Below are 6,000 nucleotides of genomic sequence, written 5' to 3'. Positions count from 1 at the left end.
TCCTGCCGATTACCTCCCTTCGACCGATTAGATCGCACAGATTAGGCCTCCTCCGAGTTCCATCCGCCAGTCAGTGCCGACTGGCGACTATGCGGAGGAGAGCCTTCTCAGTAGCAGCTCCGACCCTTTGGAACGACCTCCCCGTGGAGATTCGCACCCTCACCACCGTCCAGACCTTCCGCACAGCCCTTAGGATCTGGCTATCCTGTCAGGCCTGGGGATAAGGTTCTGATTCGCCCCACCCGAATGTTGAATGAAAGTTGCGTTTTATTGTTTTATTTTTATTTATGCACTGTCTTATGTTTTTTGTGTTGCACCCCCCTTCCCATGTATTGTAAGCCGCCCTGAGTCCCCTCAGGGAAAAGGGCGGCCTATAAATCATAAATAAAATCCTAAAATCCTAAAATTTTGAAGTTATTGCAATATAAACTACTGGGTTTGTGCATTGCTTTGGACATGCACATAGCCCCTATCAGAAATGCTTAAAACATCTGTGTATTGGAGGGGAAGCTAGTAGAAATCCAAATTACATTTTCTTCTTCAAACGTGAAAATCTATACTGTCCTAAACAAAATGGGGGGGGGGGAGTATTATTCTAACACAAGTTATTTAAATATCTACCAATAAACACCAACCAGCCTTCTTACTACCAATTTCATAAGCAAACCAGAAAGTCAGTTGCCTTTTTGTTTTTCACAACTTCCTGTTATTTTATTCTGATAATTTCACTTTTTTCTCATTTCTTTGTCATGGGGTTCTACTGGCAGAATTTGGGATTCCTCTGATTTTATTTATTTAAACAGGTTTTTTTAGACTGCCCACTTGAGCAAGGATTCAAGGTAATTAACAGTCATAGTTTGTATGATTAGCACAAAATCATACCTCATCTAATTAATCCAGCCAACCTTTATTCCGTCAGTGTTGCAATGAGTTGTGGAACAATAACATTTTTAAAGCATTATTAATCTTGGGTCAGGGAAGAGTGTGGGAGCCCTTGAGAAGCCAATGTTAGTTCTCATCTCTTCTCGGGTAGGACCCTCAGCATAATTTACTTAGTGATTATATGTGACTGGCTGTGTTTGATTGAGAAATAAGACCCTAAAAATCCTAAGCACCAAGCCATGAACAGCTCTAAAAGTGATGATAAAGTCTTTGAACTGGACTAGAAGCAAATCTAAAGCTAATCTAGGGCCCACAGAATATAAGAGTGTTGAATAGACTAGCTCCAGTTAGCAGATGGATGATGTGAAACTTCTAAATAATTTTTAAAGGCATCCCTTTGAGCAGTGTATTAGTATAGTCTATATACAAGTGCCAAGACATGAGTCACTGTTGCCAGAGCACTTGAGCCCCCAAATCCCTGAAATTGGCATACAGCTGGAGCTAAGTAAAGAACTCCCTTTGTAAGGCTCTAAGTAGTTTATAAAGTCAGCATATTGTACCAACAATTCTCATTTTACCTTAGAAGGATGGAAGGCTGAGTCAACCTTGGACTTTGCTTGTTTTGACCCCCATGGGACCAAGTAGGAACAGGAGTAGATTTCTACAGTTTGGCCTGGTGTGACCCAACTGAGTACCAAACATGAGGAATGACTTTATGCAGATGTTAGAAAACAACACTGAGGCAAGGGCTGAGTATATGGAACCCAACAATCGTGCAAGGAAGCACTGTATTACCATGTGAGCATAGGACATTCGTACCACTTCACATTCAGAGCAACTGCTTGAGCTAAAAATATTTCAAATTCAAAAATACATTGCGTGGCTCTATAAAATGCCCTGCATAGTCAAAATTGCTAATTTTCATACCACTTCATTTTCTGTGCACAATTTTAGTTACTCCATTCTGACGGCAAATCATTATGAAGGCATTGTTTGAAATGAAAGCCGCACAGTCCTGAATTAGACATTTTCAATGGTTTCTTTTTCAGCAGCTGCATAGCACACAGCTACGGATGCACTTGGAAAGGGAATCTTAACAGAACCTTCAAAGATAAGAACTATTAGGAGGAATGCATCTTGGCCAGAACTACTGTGCTATTGTATGTATAAATTCCTCAAGCAGTTGTCCTTGCCAGTGAAGTATATAAAGTGGCTCACTTGAGTGTTGGCTGCATTGTCTATTTCTTGGCTATGGGAATGCCTGGAAACACTCTGCCTACCAATTTACTGAAACTGTCATTCACAGAAAAAGGCAAATTACACTGCAGTAAAAATACCCTGGTACTTACCCAGCAAGCTGGAAGCTAGGCTTTAAAGTCTCTCATCAACCTGCTTTCTCTGCTGTTGCTCAGAGGTACTATCTGAATGTTGTTGTTTTTTTTTAAAAAAGGGGGGGGGAGATTTGTCAGAATAGGCTGGAGAGGGAAGAGGGGATGATATCCCCTTACCCTCCTGGAGAATGTCTCAATTGGGCAAATAGATGCTCAAAGAATGTGGTTTTCACTATAACTTCAAGTTGGGAAGAAAGAATGAAAATAATTCACCACAGGGTCTGACCTAGTTTAGTTTTATTCATTCCATTTTTATTCTTTAGGTAAAACTCGCTTTGTGCCTGTACCGGCAAGAGCTACTGCCATCTGGCCACGTTGACTCATACAGAAACATCGACTCACCCATACAGCAATCGCTCTAAGGAGCCAGTAGCACCTACGTGCGTGCCAAGAGGCCGCGTGTGTACACGAAGCTATAAATCAAGTATAGTTTCAGAGGAGGTCTTGCAAAAGTCTCTCTTGCTACCCTTGTCATGCTACCCGCTCATCCCGTCCGGCCGTGCACATCTTTCAACTGCTCGCTTCAGAAAAGCTCTTTGGTGGCCCCCGTTTCGTTTCCTTCCTCCCGCTCTCGTCGAGAACTGGGGGGGGGGGGGAGTCGCTTCCTTTGCCCCGTAAGGCGGGGAGATTCCCCTTCGCCGCCGACGCCGCGGCCGGCCTCTCAGACCTCGCCTTGGCCTCCCAATGGCACTCGAAACCTCTTCGCAAAGGCGGCGGAGGCTGAGCAAAAACAAACATCCCCCTCCCAGCAGGCAGGGAAAGCAGGGCCGGCGCCGGTGTACATATTTGGGTTTGGGAGAGGCGGAGCGGCGAGCTGGCAGGGGGAGGGCTCGGGGCGGGCCTCGGCAGCTCGGGGGTGGGCCCTGGCTCTTGGCTCGTCGTCAGAAAGGCAGCAATCGCGGCCGTCTACTCCAATCCGGAGGGGAAAATCCCCGGAGGTGGTCGTCGAACAGTTGGAGAAGACGGCGAAGAGGCAGCAGCGGGCCGGGCGGTGAGTAGCTGGAAAGGGCGGCAGAAGAGCGTCCCCCGCGAGCTCAGCGGAGGACAAGTTGCGCCCAGGGCTCCGGCTCCTCGCCGGGGCCAGGCAGGCGGCGGCGGCTCTTCCCGTTTGCTCCGCGGGCTATCTCGCCGCTCCTTTCCGGACTCCTGGTCGGCTCCTGTGTTTTTCGCCCTTGTCCTGATGGTGGGGCTTGGTTGCTCTCTACTCCCCCCCCCACTTGCTCGATCCAGCCCTCAGGGCAGCTTCTTCCTTGTCTTCCCTTTCCTCCCCTGTTCCCTCCCGGTGCCTTTTCTTTCTTTCTTTTTCTATGGACCGCGCCGCGTCCGGGCTTCTCGCCGGGCACCTGCCTCTTCTTGCCTCCCCCGCTTTGTCTTCTTGGGAACGTGCGCCTTTTCTCGTCGGCTCCTTCCCCGGCCGAGAGAGGTTCCGGCGCTGCAGCTTTTCGGGTTTTTGCTGTTGAACAACTTTTTCCCCCCCTCCCTTTTGCATCTTTGGACAGTGCCCGGTCGAAGCTGGATTACAAGAGCAAAAACTTGGGGACTGCCCTCTTTGGGGCGACGGGTACGAGGAACGGTCCTCTTAGCGCGGCATCCCCGGGCTGGAAGCGGCTGAATTAATTTGGCTGCCCACCCCCGTCCCATACTCCCCCCTGTCTTTTAAACCGGCGATTAGGAGGCTTTTAGAGGTTGCTTGTTCCCAGATAGGCTGGACGAGGCGGAGATCGGCGAGCGCGATGGGCCTTGGGGGCTGCGGCTACTGAGTGAGTGAAAAGATTCCTCCGGTAGATAATCTCGCTTTTGAGAGGGATTTATCCCTCGCCGACTTTCCCTTTCTCCTTTTCTTTTGACCTCTTTCTATTTACGATTCGCCTAAGGATGGAAAGACAGCGGGTTTTTGTCACAGCATCCCTCCCCCCTTGTCCCCGTTTCCCTCCCCCTTAGATTTAGTGAGCAAGCCCGGAGTGGCGACTTGCGTGTTTCTTCTTCAAGTTTCCTATCCCGTCTTCTCTTTGACGCTGGGGTTGTGCTGAAACGTTCCTTGGCGCTTTTGGAATGCACGTCATTCGATGTTGTGTACTTGCTGGGTTTTGCGAAGGCGCCTGTAAATGAGACTGGGATTCAAGAGGACCTCTGATGTAAAGAGGTTCTGTTAACAACCATTGTCTAATTAGAGGAAAGCGATGCTTGTGGCTTTTAAGTAATGTGTGCGTTGTTCTGACGTTATTAACGGATCTTGTAGTAACAATATAAGAGTGGATCGCAGAGTGCCAAAAGAGCCAACTCTGGACATGGAGTGAGCTTGCCTGAAAGTTTTTTTCCCCCCTGTAAGAAAAACAACAACATAGAAGAAAGATCAGAAAGAATACAGAAAACAGAATTTTGAAAATGGGGGGAAAGTTCATGATTTCTGTTGTCTGTGATGCACTTACTCTCCCAACTGCTTACTCACTTCGTTTCTGGCTCTCACTTTTAAAATTCTATTTTGTGCCAAGCACAGGTGAGCCAATAGCAACGCTGAGCTATGTTTATTAGGGATATGGCTTGCTTTCTAACTTTATGATAATATATCTTTAAACATATCACTTTCTGTGTCTTATGGTGTGTTTGGTTTCAGACTACGGAGGGAAGTACACTATTGTAGTAGTGCTTTCTGATACTTTGTCTGGCATGGCATTATTAGAATAATACTTTTTATTGTTGCAGTGCTTGACTTCAAGGTGAACGTACAGCATCTCTTTTAAGTATTTACAGAATTTTTACACATAATTAGAGATTGGATGTGGTGGTTTTTTATATATTGTATCAAGAACCATGTAATGAAAAAAATGCAAATGAAGGGTTCCCTAAAATTCTAGTAATATAATACTTTGAATTACATTTTTAGATTACAAGGCAAACCTGATTAGCTTTTCCAGAATTCTGCATTATAAGTATTACTGACTTCTAGAATAATTGATTTTCATGTCTTTGAATGGGATAAGGGGAGCTAAAATCTTATAATCCTCAAAATGTATTGCTGCTTTCTGTATAAGTTTTGCTTTTTACAATATTTTAACAGGTAATAAAACAGTGAACATGAGTGCAGGGTTGGCATAATTTACTTAAGACAGAGCATTGTTGTTGGTTATATGTCAGTATTGGGTGAGCCATAGCTGTACAAATTTGATAAATAAATAAATACGGGATACAGACGTTGCTTCATAAACCTCATTGCACTGTTGAGACTATAACTTCTCAGTAGAAGTAATGGTTTCAAGAACATTGAATTTGTGGTTGCTATTTGATTTCCAGATAAGTACTACTCATAAATATTGAACTATGTATTTAGTGTTCAACTTGACCTTTTGGAGCACTGTAATGATTATATGTAATTTGCTCATAAAAGGTGGTCTTATATGATCCATTTTTATTTATTCATCCATTCATTGAATCTCTTTGAATCAAAATCACACTTTAAAAGCCTCTGTAAAGTGAAGCTAGACATTCAATTCAAAAAAATGCTGTAGGATCAATGGCGCTGACATATGCATATACTATTCTGTTTATCTTATAACCATTTTCACATTATTATACAATGAACATACAGATAACATTTTAGAAGTAGTGATGCCAGTAATTCTCTCACAGAATTGGAGTAGCTTAGAAAACCCAAATATGGGTGCTGGGCAAACTTTTGTACAAAGGAGATCTCCAAATAGTTTTCTTATTTTAATCATAGTTAGCTTCT

The 6,000-nt window shown here is 44.5% G+C and overlaps 1 protein-coding gene across 5 annotated transcripts in view; it reads left to right on the top strand.

Moving 5' to 3' along the window:
- The first annotated feature begins 3,139 nt into the window (after positions 1-3,139).
- PAM (peptidylglycine alpha-amidating monooxygenase) overlaps positions 3,140-6,000 on the top strand; it is a 140,035-nt gene continuing 137,174 nt past the window's right edge. For all 5 annotated transcript variants that reach the window (XM_032213398.1, XM_032213397.1, XM_032213395.1 and 2 more), the window contains exon 1: positions 3,140-3,264. The gene's annotated coding sequence lies outside the window, so the exon portion shown is untranslated. The remainder of the gene's footprint in view (positions 3,265-6,000) is intronic.

Source organism: Thamnophis elegans, chromosome 3 (genome assembly GCF_009769535.1).
Source record: "Thamnophis elegans isolate rThaEle1 chromosome 3, rThaEle1.pri, whole genome shotgun sequence".
Classification (NCBI taxonomy): domain Eukaryota; kingdom Metazoa; phylum Chordata; class Lepidosauria; order Squamata; family Colubridae; genus Thamnophis; species Thamnophis elegans.
Note: the sequence above shows the minus strand (reverse complement) of the source record. Positions and strands in the feature narration are given on the sequence as shown.